The sequence below is a fragment of the Cervus elaphus genome, chromosome 9 (assembly GCF_910594005.1).
Source record: "Cervus elaphus chromosome 9, mCerEla1.1, whole genome shotgun sequence".
Taxonomy (NCBI): Eukaryota; Metazoa; Chordata; class Mammalia; order Artiodactyla; family Cervidae; genus Cervus; species Cervus elaphus.
This window is the reverse complement of record NC_057823.1, coordinates 47,289,626-47,302,216: the sequence shown is the minus strand read 5'-3', so window position 1 is coordinate 47,302,216 and position 12,591 is coordinate 47,289,626. Positions and strand designations below refer to the sequence as shown.

At 49.5% G+C, this 12,591-nt stretch overlaps 1 long non-coding RNA gene across 1 annotated transcript in view; it reads left to right on the top strand.

Annotated features, from left to right (window-relative positions):
* Nucleotides 1–12,591, top strand: part of LOC122700131 — a 48,200-nt gene that overhangs the window by 18,814 nt on the left and 16,795 nt on the right. The window contains exon 3 of the long non-coding RNA XR_006342727.1: nt 12,226–12,325. This is a non-coding gene — a long non-coding RNA (uncharacterized LOC122700131). The remainder of the gene's footprint in view (nt 1–12,225; nt 12,326–12,591) is intronic.

The window sequence follows — 12,591 nt, the reverse complement described above, 5'->3', positions numbered from 1 at the left end:
TAACATATAATTAAAGATTACTTAGCATGGACTTTTTCTTTTATCATAAATTAATTTCAAAACCAAGTTCTGAGGTTAAATAATGATTGTATTTGTTAATCAATACAAACTGGGTTTCCTTCTAGAAGAAAACCGGATGTCATTGTTTAAATGTTGGGAATGGAATAATTGAGAATTTGGGGGTTTTGCTGATTGCAGTGATGTTAAGGGTCCTAACAGTGCTGATATGTGTCCATGTCTTTTCGTTAGACAGGGAAGGGCTTTGTGAAGAGGTGAAACTGGAGATGCTGATAGGAATACGAGCTGGGAGCCATGAACCTCCAGCTATGTTTTGGGCCCAGGAAATTTACAGCTCCCTTGAAGGGGACTGTCGGCTCCTTGGCCAGGCCTCAGCTTGCCTGCTGGGGAGCCCATAGGTGTCTACACAAACTCGGAGAAGTGGATAAGAAGGGCTTGCCACTCAAGCCATACGACAGGTGAAATCATCTTGCAGTGTCTCATGGTGCCCTACCCCAGTCTCTCTGTTAGAGAGATTTCTGATGTTTTCCTCAGAGTTTCTCAGGCTTGGCACTATTGACATGTCAGCCAGATAGTTCTTTTTTGTTGGGGATTGTCCTGTGTGTTGTGGGATGTTCAGCAACATCACTGACCTCTACCCTCTAGATGCCAGGAGCACATACCCACCCACCCCTCCCCCACTGTCCAGACACCGAAAGTGTCTGCAGATGTTGCCGAGTGTCCCCTTGGGGACAGAATTATCCCCAGTTGAGAACTATGGAATTAAAATATAACACACGTTCATGGTAGAAAATGAGAGAAAAATGATCTATAATTCCAGTACCCAGAGTTAACCCCTTTTAAGGTTTTTTTGTTTGTTTGTTCATTTGCTTTTGGCCGAGCCATGTGGCATGAAGGATCTTGGTTCCCTGACTAGGAATGGGGCCCTGTCCCTTGCAGTGAAAGCTCGGTGTCTTAACCAATGCACCACCAGGGAAGTCCCCGTTTTAAGGTTGTGACATTCTTCCTTCAGACTTTCTTTTTCATGGATGTATGAATTTTGGTTTTTTTTTTGAACCCAAGGCCATATGGTTCACTGTTTTGTCACTTGCCAAGCCATGAGCTGCACAGTGGATATTCCCCTTCATCTCCAGATCTACTCTACTGCACCTCTTTCCAAGCTCCGTTGGCAGCATCCGTCTTCAGCAAAGGTGAACTGGAGGGCCTGGAAGAGTGGTATGAAGCCCATCAGGATCACACTTTAAGCTTTCAGGGTCTGGGGGATTGATATGCTCATTCACCAAGAGGTGATGTGGGGACTGACCCCATGCACACCTAGGCACCATCTACCAACAAGTCACCCCAGACCTGTTCCTACCTGGCCCAGAGCCTGGTTGTGCTCTGTTGGGCTTCTGTTTTGATGGGTAGGCCTGGTGGAAAGCCCGCCTTACAAGGAGCGGGATGTAGGGTGGACCAAGGCAATCAAAAGCTGTCAGGTACCAGGCAGCAGGTGGAGGAGGGTTCTGAATTTGTGATGGATTGTGGCCCCTTTGAGCATCTGATGAAAGTAGAAGCCTTTCTCAGGAAAAATACCCACATCTGCCTGGTTCTGCATCTAAGTCCAGAGCCCACAGACTAGGAACTTCTGAGGGCAGTGGTTTTCCTGAGGACTTGTGATCACCTAGATGGACATATATTCCTCTCTTCTAGGAATATATGTCCAGGCCCAGGGCAGGCTGTGACCTCAGCCCTCCCCATTACACAGGGCAGGGTCTCCTACATAGAACAGCAGTGTCGTTCCAGGTAACAGATGGATGGATGCATGGGTGGATGGATAGATGCAGGCATTCATGGATCTGGAGAACTGGGACTAAGACGCTGATTAAAGCTAGCATTTGCTGAGCCTATATCATCAGCCAGGCTACTCACCTGGTGTGCTTGACTTCCAGTCCCATGGAAAGGAAGGTACCGTGATTATAAGTAAGTTGACATTTTCCTGAGCTGGAAACAGGCTGAGAATTGTCCAAGGACATGAAACCTTGGGAGTGGAAAGCCGGAATGTCCATGCTGTCAACCTTGATGATGTGTTGCATGTATGGAGGGCAAGATGGTGTTGCTGGAGCTGTGAAAGGTGAGTGTACCCTGACCCACTGGGAGTTTTGGCCCTGGGCTATCTTCCCAGCTTGGGGCTTCCCTAGGTGGGTCAGTGGTAAAGAATCTGCCTAGGAGAAGGGAATGGCAACCCACTCCAGTATTCTTGCCTGGAGAATCCCATGGACAGAGGAGCCTGGCGGGCTACAGTCCATGGGGTTGCACAGTCGGACACGACTGAGAAAAAAAAAAAAAAAAAGAATCTGCCTGCAGTGCAGGAGACCTGGGTTTGATCCCTGGGTCAGGAAGATCCTCTGGAGAAGGAAATGGCAACCCACTCCAGTATTCTTGCCTGGAGAATTCCATGGACAGAGGAGCCTGGTGGGCTAAGGTCCATGGGGTCAACTGAGCATGCATGCATATCTTCCCAGTAAGGATCACGTTTTATGCTTAGAAGCAGGAGGCAGAAGAATGGGTGAGAGGGCTGGAGTGAAGGGAGGGGAATCAGCCTTTCGTGGGCATGGAGTTTGAGTGTGGAAAGATGAAAAAGTCTAGAACTCCATTGCAGAACAATGTGAATACACTTAACACTACTGAACTGTACACTTGGAAATGCTTAATATGGTAAAATTTATGTTATGCGATTTTTACCACAATAAGAAAATGCAGGGGAAAGAAGTCAGTTGTGGAAATCTGAATGCTGGAAGAAAAGAAAAGGAGAATAATGCTTCCAGCTCTGGCCTTGCCTCTTTCCCCTGAAGGTGGGCAGCTCCCCACCCGTTTCTCCATCTGAGCTCCTAGGGGTGGTCTCACCATGTTATCTGCAGGAGTCTAATGGGACCAGAGAGAAGCTAGCAATTTGGGGGAAATCTGTGAGAGGGTGGCACTTGGACCAGCCTGGGGGCTGAGAAATGGAAAATGTGCACCCCAAGGGAGCTTTATTTTATTTTATTTATCTTTTGAAAAGATTACATAGTTAGTAGGACAAACTTCACAAAGTGCAGATACACAGTGAAAGTTGTCTCCTTTCTACCTCCTCCCCTCCCCCATCCCTTCCCAGAGATAGCTATTGCCACCACTTTCCTTTATATCTTTTCAGAAATAATCAACGCTCCTACAAGTGTATTTGTAGGCAATATTTTTTTCTGCCATAAAAGCATATTAAATATATGGTCCTGCATTCTGGTTTTTTTTCACCTAACAATAGATCTTGGAGATTGCTTTGTGTTAGTATAGAGATGGCTCTCTGTCTACTTTAATAGCAGAATAGTATTCCACTATGTAAATGAATCATATTCAAATGGATCGGTCTCCTTGTGACCATCACTTGGGTTATTTTGGATATTTGCGGTCATAAACAATGCTGCCGTGAATGATCTGGCACATTCACCATTTCACACATGGGCAAGTTATTTGTGGGCTGCTTCGCAGCTGTGGAAGTGCTGGGTGAAAGAGGATGTGCATTAGTGGCTGTGATGGCAATAACCAAGTGCTGTTCCCTTGGGGTAGTTCCCACTCAGAAGAGTGCAGGCCCTCCACTGCCTCACCAACACTCAGCGTTATAAAATGTGTCAGTCTTTTTTGTTCTGATGGGAGAAAGATGGCATCCTGTTGTAGCTGTGTTTCTCTTATTATCTTCTCATATGTTTAAGAGCTGTTTTTTAAGTTTTTGTTACTTCTCTGTGTCCTTTGCCTGTTTTTCCTTTGGGTTGTTAGCCTTCTTACAACGAGTTTATTGGAGTGCTTTTTTTCACATTTAAGAATTAAGGTTTTATTCTAATGACAGTCCACCAAGATTTTAATCCAGGGAGTGACATGATTTAACTAGCGTTGTTAGAAGATCTTGTTATTATTATTATTTTTTGGCCACATGGCATCCCAACCAGGGATGATCAAACCGGCGCAGTGGAAGTGCAGAGTTTTAACCACTGGATCATCACGGAAGTCCCTAGAGTGCTTCTTGAACTACAGGAGTGTGCCTGTGATTCACACGGCGGCTTTTTAGAGAAAGAGCCCGTGGGTTCTTGGCCCCTCCCTGCCCCACGTCTCATGCTAATGGCTTGGGTTGGGCTCCTGGAGGAACTGGCTGGGGCCAGACTCTGGGCTGAAGCAGTCTCCAGGAAAGGAGGAAATGAACTCCCTGCCCTGCATTGCGGACAGTGAGGGCTCCCCTCAGGACGTGCCCTCCCATCAGCCTGGCTCCATCTAGGGTTGTTGCATGTGGCCACCAAGCTTAGCCCGCCCAACGCTAGAAGGCATTGTTTATGTGGACTGTCACATGAATTGTGACCCAAGGAATTCTGAGACGTGGTGGCCCTATTGGTCCAAGTAGAACCAAGGGTGGGCGGCTAAACTGGTCCCCCACTTTCCGGTTGTTGGGAAGGCCGTGTGACTTCCTAAGCACACAGGACTGGGCAGGGCCAGTCCTTAGCCAGGTGTGTGTAGACCTGCATGCAGGTAGGACAGGACAGCCACGTGCGGTGTCTGTGTTATCACAGGCTTGGCTTCCTTCAGAGTCTATTAGCTCCCCAACGTAGCAAGCTGCCCTGGAGGGGAGTGCCCAGGGTCCCCTCCCCTTGAGGAAAGGCTCAGTCATCTCTGGGCAGCAGGGAAGAGGGCCCTCATCCCTACTCCCCCCAGAACTATGTGGGTACTGGCCCCTGCCCTGCATGTAGGCCTGTTTTCTCCTGTCCAGATCCAAGCTTTGAGCTTGATATGAGGAACCCTGATGGGAGATCTGGAATGCTCCCTGCTGTCTGCTCTGGGAGGTCTGAAGACACTTCTGTCTGGAAGATCTGGTCGGGCCTTGTGAAAAGACATCACCAGCTACCTGGGCAATTATAGGTCTGTCGGACTTGGGCTGAGGTGGGATGCTCAGCTCTGCCTCAACCTGGTGTTCTGTGGCTGGACCTGTCTCCCTGTGAGGGCACTGGACGCACAAGCAGATTACCATGGAAACACTCTGGGAGCACCACTCACATGGGACCCCCATGTCTGTGCTGGGGACATACACACATGCATGTGTGTCTCTTGTCCCCATGCGCATCTTGCTCATCACTGTTCAGTACCCCCATTACGTGACAATCCAACTTGATTAAAAGTAACAGGCAGCAATCTTGCCCACCCTTGGAAACAAATGGCGTCCTTTGGGGCATTTGGAGTGGGTTCCATTGACATCTAAATTTGCAGGGCCACATCCAGTTCTATCAGGTGAGGAGCACCTGTGCTCCGATGACTCACGAGCATTCAGGTTGCCAAAGGCCAGGGCAGCTGCTGTTCCCAACTACAGCAGATCGCTGGTAGATTTACGAATCCATAAGTCACCTTTATTCCCTAGAAGGATGACTGAGCATTAGATTGAAAGAGACCTTTGCTGCAGGTGTCTTTGGCAAACCCTGGTCAAAACTTTTAGCCACGTAAGGAAACTCCAGCCATTCTGCTGGTTCCTGAGAAGTTGTTGTTGTTGTTCAGTCACCCAGTCGCGTCCGACTCTTTGAGACCCCATGAACTGCAGCACATCAGGCCTTCCTGTCCCTCACCATCTCCCAGAGTTTCCCCAAGTTCATATTCATTGCATCAGTGATGCCGTCCAGCCATCTCATCCTTTGACGCCCTCTTCTCCTGCCCTTGATCTTTCCCAGCGTCAGGGTCTTTTCCAATGAGTTGCCTGTTTGCATCAGATGACCAAAATACTGGAGCTTCAGCTTCAGCATCAGTCCTTCCAGTGAATATTCAGAGTTGATCTCCCTTAACATTGACTGGTTTGATCTCCTTGCTGTCCGAGGGACTTTCAGAGTCTTCTCTGGCACCACAGTTCAAAGGCATCAATTCTTTTGCATTCTGCTTTCTTTACTGAGAAGTGCTAAGGGCCAAAAGCAAGAAAGACTTGGATGCAGATCTGTGGTAACCTACGCCCTAGAAGTAAATTTACTGAACTAGGCAGCAATGCTGCAAATATAGTGTCTTTCTTCTGTCCTCGTGGGGGGCCAGTGGAGGTTGGTGGGGGGGCACTGGCAGGAGTGGGAATATCTAGAACCAGAGAAACCTGCACATCTTCTAGATGAGGCAACAGATCCAGAATGATCAAGATGTTACCCTAGGTTTTAACAGCACGTGAGGGGCAAATCCAGGACCCCAGCCTTGGCCTTCCATTCCTGGCCCCCGTCCTGGAGCCCTCCCACACACAGCTCTCTCTCCAGAGCAGAGAGCCAAGACGGTGACTCACAACCCACTTGGCAGTTTTGCTGATAAATTTTTTGTTTTGAAGCGAGAGGTTCTGCCTCTATTAAAGTCTTTAGGAAATTATAGTGATCTTGACTTTTTCAGACATGTTTGAATTACTCACAGTCTGGAATTCCCAGGCAGAGGGTGAGACCCAGAGAGGCTGCACAGAAGTTAAGGGCTCAGGATCTGGGGTTGGATGGATCTGAATTCAAAATCGCACTCTGCTGCTTAGTAATTGTGAGCTAACTGCTCTGAGCCTCATTTTCCTCACTGGTTTTGGTAACGAACACCATGATTTTGCTGGAGTTGCTGTGGGACTAAATGAGGTTGTGAGCAGAGAAGGCGTGGCCCCTGAAGAAATGGGTAGTGGAGTCATTCCCTGTCTGAGCTGGAAGGCTGGGGTCTTGCTCAGCAAGCACAGAATAGGCCTGTGCTGAGACCTTATGGATCACGAGCAGGGCTGCCTCAATCCTAAATGCAACTCCAACTGAACTGGGGCCGAAGGACTTGCCCTCTCCGAGGCTGTTTCCCTGAAGGAAGAGTGAGTGCAGATCATGACAGCGCAGGTCTGTTGCAAGGACCTGCATGTTCAGCGCTTAGAATTGCTGCCTGGCATACAGTGGGGCCCATGGATGATCATTTCATCACTGTCCCTATTCTTGCTACCTGTGTTTCCGGCAGGGCAGCAACAGCTCATGCAGAGGTAGTGGGAGAGTTTCCATAGCTCTGTTTCTGCCAAATATGGTGTGAATTAGAAGCTTCTCTTGTTAGGTTTGTGGCTAAGCCTTTGCCAATGCTGTTCCATTGCTAAGAAGTCCCTTACTTCTCCATCCCTGTCTCTTAGCATCCTTCCAAGGGCCTAGCCCACAAGGCTGCACGAAGAATGGGAAGAACTTTCCTGATCTCTCCAGTCTGCAGCCTTCACTGAAAGTTCAACACATATTTAATGAGTATCCAACACAAAGCTGACACTAACTTCTCCATTCTTTTCCCCCAGTCCATTTCTGTACTTGAACTCTTAAATATTCCACCTTATCCTGTAGCATGATTTTTCTCTCTAGATTTTAGAAAGCCAAGGGTCTTATAAAACTGCGTAGGGTTTGAGTTGGTACCCCGGCAGCCTCTGGGTCTTTTCTGACTTTTCTCCTTGCCCATAGACTTACCCAAGGGGCAGATGTGTCTGTCCCCTACCCCCAGCCAATGGCAGATGGATCTGAGCATGCTCAGTAGGATCAAGGGGGGTACCATCACCCAGTTGGGGATTCAAAGCCCTTGAGAGGTAGCCCCCAAGGAAAGACGAAAGCTTTAAATTGTTATTGTGTGTCTTCTCTCCGTGGGTTGCATGGAGATCAAAGTCTGAAGGAAGTAGAAGGTTGCTCTCTGACAAAAACACCATATTTTTAGAAGCGCTTGGTGGTTTAGGATGTTTGCCCCAATGCTGCCTTTCAGTGGCAGGAGGTGGGGCTGGGGGTGGAGGCCGAGGGATGGGACCTCAGAATGAGGGTTGGTGGGAGTGGGTTTCCTGGCAGCAGAGGGCCTGAGGGTGGAGGCTGAAGGGACACTTCATCATCACTTCTCTTTCCTGAAGAGCCCCCAGACCTGATACTTGGGGAGTAGGCAGGCAAGGGGGGTGCCTGTGAGGCCTCTGGCTCCATCTCCTTTCAAAGATGGGAGCACTAAAGCCGAGAAAAGGAGTAGAGAATTGGCTAATTTCCACCTCCCCACTCCCTCCACGCTTCACTGTCTGGGGATCTGGGACGTGCACACATGAAACCGTTAAAGAACAATGCATGCATTCTGTAATCAGTGCTAATTGGTGTGGTTCAGAGGAGCGGGGAGCAATGGCAGGCATTTGGGGGCAGGACATCAGTGGGCTGTTGAACCAACTGCCCACGAACAGCCCATGGAGAATTGGAATAGCTCCCGGGGTCTGGGAAGGTAAACTGTGGGTAGGTCAGAGGATAACCTCACAGCCGTGGGCAAAAGCTGGGAGGTGGAAACTCCCTGGGCCTGAACATGGGGAATGATGGGAGACACGCGGTGGGGGCAGGGGCTTGACAAGACAGGAGGGGGCCTCTTTGCACTCCCGTTGCTTGGAGCCTACCTCACGAGGTTCTGTTGAGCCTCATTTTCAATGGTGATGGGGAGAGGTGAACTGGCTACTCCCTACACCCAGAGGAGAGCAGAGAGACTGTTGGGGGGCTGCCCAGCCTACCCCACCTCTCTCCAGGGCCCCTACCTTATAATCAGGGTGGCCCTTCCTTAATGTTTATGCCAACATCCCAAACAGCCAGGCTGGGATGGTGAACTATAATTTATATCATTTTTCATATGGGTTATAGGCTCCAAAGGCTCAGACTCCTTCAAATGGGAACCACATTGAAGAAGGGGTAAACCAATGTTAAGAAATCTGGTCCCAGGAAGCCACCTGCTTCTCATTTGGGATTTGCCTGGGTTTATTGTTTGCTTCCAAAGCCCAGCTGGATTTGAGAGACGGCAGGGCAGCCATGGATCACTGCCCTTGCCAGGCGTCCGTGCTGAGGCTGGGGTGAGCCTCCACTCTGAGCTCTCGGAGCCTCTGGCATGCCCCCATGTGGAGCTCTGCAGGGGAAGCTGTGTGGGAGCATGCTCTCTTTGTACTCGCATGTCCCCACGGAGCAAAGCCAGCTGGAGACAACCGAGTCTGGGCAAAGCCCCATGGCCTGTGGGAGGCCTGGCGCCCCAGGCTGGTTCGGGGGAGCAGGGTCTCTGGGCCTCCCCCAGCCCCTGCTTCTTGCAAACTGAGAGGTAGGGCAGCAAACAGGCCAGGAAGCTGGCTGCAGTGAAGATGAATGAACTGAAGTTCCTCACAACAACACGGATAGATCTTAAACACGTGGTGTTGGGCGAAAGAATACAAACGATGGACTCCATTCATACATGGTTCCAAACCAGGTAAAACTACTCTGTGGTGTTGGAGATAAAACTAAAGTTGGAAGGGGTCACCCTGGAGGTTGGGCTAATGGTAACCTTTAGTGAGGAGTTTGGTGGTTGGGTGAGGCAAGGGGATTCCAGGCAGCAGTCCATATTCTTGCTGGGTACAGGAGTATTCTCTCCAATCATTCATTAAGCTGTACAGGATTATGCTTTATGGACTTTCTGAGTGGGCTATTTTTCACAATAAAAAAGTCTAAGATGGGGACTTCCCTGGTAGTCCAGTGGCTAAGACTCTGTGCTCCCAATGCAGGGGGCCTGGGTTTGATCCCTGGTCAGGGAACTAGATCCCATATGCCACAACTAAGACCCAGTGCAGTCAAATAAATAAATTTTTAAAAAGCCTAAGAGGGAATTCCCTGGCAGTCTACCCACAAAGTGGGTAGAACTCTGTGATTCCACTGCAGGGGCGTGGGTTGAACTCTGTGACTCCACTGCAGGGGCATGGGTTCAATCCCCAGTTGGGGAACTGAGATCTTGTGTGCCGTGTGATGTCGCCAAATGAAAAACAAAACAGCTAAGAAAACAAACCCAGGGCGTTTGACAACTGAACCAGCACTCACTGCCTTCTCCTCTCCATCTCACTGTGTCCTCAGGGCCCTGAAACACCTCTCCCTCTTCTCTTCCCACCTAACCCCACCCCATGAGCGAGCGGTCAACCCCTTCCCACTTGTCCCACCCTAGCCTGGCTCAGGCCCAGGCCTTCCCTCATGCTGATGGCATCATAGGTGAGGGGGAATTCCTGATTCCCAGAGGGCTCTGAAGCCCAGGGGGCTGCAGGGTCCCTTCTTAGTAGCCCCTGTCTACTCTGGGCCTAGCCCAGCCCTGGGCCCTGGATGGACAGGCACAACTTTCCTGGCTCTGAGTGGTCCTACCTGGCCCCTCACCAGGTTAAGGGTGTCCAGAGCTGCCTGGATTTCCTGCCTCAGTTCTTGAGTGGATGGGTCAGAGGACCTCTGAGGATGACCTCTGGTAGCGGGTCTGACCGGGCAACTTCAGTTTTCTCCAGTAGCAGGTCTGCCCTGGCAACTTCAGTTTTCTCTGAGGGATGCCTTGGGGGGATCCTGGGTTCACTGTGAACCAAGAGCATTCTTTAGAACATGCATCATTTTTGAAGAAAAAAAAATCTCTGATCTTCAAAGTTCTGTTTGCTCTTTTAAAGGGAGGCATAGGAGAAAACGAAAAATGTGGGGTTGGGGTTCCTAGGTGGGAGAGGCGGGCTCTGGGGACTGACTTCCTCCTCACTTGTAATTTCTGGGAGCAGATGAGTCTCCCCCCAGGGCACCCAGGCCTGGGGGGGAGGGCAGGGGGCTCTTCCGCAGACCTTTCAGGTGAGAAAACTTTCCATTGTTGCCTTATCTCGCGGCAATCCTTGCCTCGCTGCAACCACAGGTGTGCACAGATCTGAGGCCCTGATCTGTTCCACTCGCTTTGTGCCAAGCAGAGCCGGGGACGCGAACCCCGGCATGAAACGGCACCCACAACCGCAAGGCCCGGTGTGCGCCCTCTGAAACTGTAGGTAAAGACAATTACCGGCAATTTCCACAGCACGAATTGTTTTCTGTTCAAAGGCCATGAAGGCATTCTCAGCAGCAGGCCCAAAATATAGTATTCCCACCGCATGCCGCCCTCATAATGTGCGATAAAAGCTGTGGTCTCTTTGTCCCGGCTCTTCCTTTTAACAGTCACCCCTTCAAGTCTGATGTTGAAACTGCTTTTTTCTTAATGTGTACTTTGATGGCCCAGATAACGCTCCATGATAAGGAACTGCCTTCAAAACCACTCACTGTACCTCGTGCTCACCAATAGGATGCGCGTCACAAGAGAAAATCAGGCGCCCGAACTTATGAGAAGTGGGATAGGAATGTGCTGAGTCTGTGAAATTCTCCTCTCTGCTGCCTGTATTGAAGATTTTGCAAAGAAGAAAAAGAAGCAGGCACCGATCAGAAGAGGAGAAAATGCTGGGCCGTGTCCTAGAAAGAGCTGGTTCTCCTTGGCAACAGTTGCCAAGACTCTGCACCCAGGTCCATCAGTTTTCCTTAAAGGAAAAGACTCTATGAGGCTGATGTTAATTGGCCTGGAGAGCTTGGGAATATCGGAGGTTTCCTGGGGGAGTCTTGAGGTTCTAGTCGCATGAGGCACTGCGTCTCCCATGGTTGAGTGTAAGCTCTTTTGTTTGCTCATTGGTATTTGAAATCTGCCAAGGGCTTCCCATGCATGGTTTTCCCTGGTAGCTCAGATGGGAAAGAATCTGCCTGCAATGCAGGAGACCTGGGTTCAAGCCCTGGGTTGGGAAGATCCCCTGGAGAAGGGAATGGCAACCCAGTATTCATGCCTGGAGAATTCCGTGGGGCCGTGAAGAGTCGGACATGACTGAGCAACTAACACTTTCAGCACTTTCACTAAGGGTTGCCCACACTGGAGTCATTCCCTCAAAATTGGAACAGGCCCTTGCGTTGTGTAAACAATGGTTGTTGTATTTTTTTAAAATAATGATTTATTTAGCAGCACTGGGTCTTCGTTGTGGCATGTGGGACCTTTAGTTGTGGCATGTGGGATCTAGTTCCCTGACCAGTGATAGAACCCAAGTCCCTGCATTGGAAGTGTAGATTTTCAGCCACTGGATCACCAGGGAAAGTCACAATGCTTGGTTTTTTCAAAGCATTTTTCATGTCCATATCTCATCTCCCAACCCATGGAGAAGACTGACATCAATATGGTGGACAGCACAAACCCCAGATAAGGTCAGAGTGACTAAAGTGACAAGGTTGAGAAGGGCTTCTCAGTGGAGGTCTTATAATCGTGTTTGCAAAATCCAGGCATTTTCAAAGGCTTCTAAGCTTTGGGCTAAAATCAGTGGCTTCCCAAGTCTCTTGGGAGAGACCATCTTGACTTCGTTTCTGGCTCTTGACTTCATTTTTCACTTTGCCTTGTTCCCAGGAACCCCAGAGATCCCCAGCCTGCGAAGCAGAGGGATTAGAAATGGCTTGGATCAGACAAACTGAGGCTTGAATCTGGTTAACCAGCTGTGTGACTTTTGGTGAGTTACTTTACCTCTCTGGACCTCTGTTGCTCCATCTCGAAAATATAGGTGTCATGGTGAAAGCGCTTCAGGGTCCTTAGTAGGCATGACAGTCTGTGATTTTGTGATTCTATGAATTACCCTGAATTTGCATAAGCATAACATCTTATAGGTTTCGAAGCACTTTCACATACCTTTTAGCAGTTCATTTGATCTCGGCCACAGCTCTGTGGGGTAGGCAGGCAGGCGTGCCATATTTTCACATCCCCATTTGAGAGATGGAG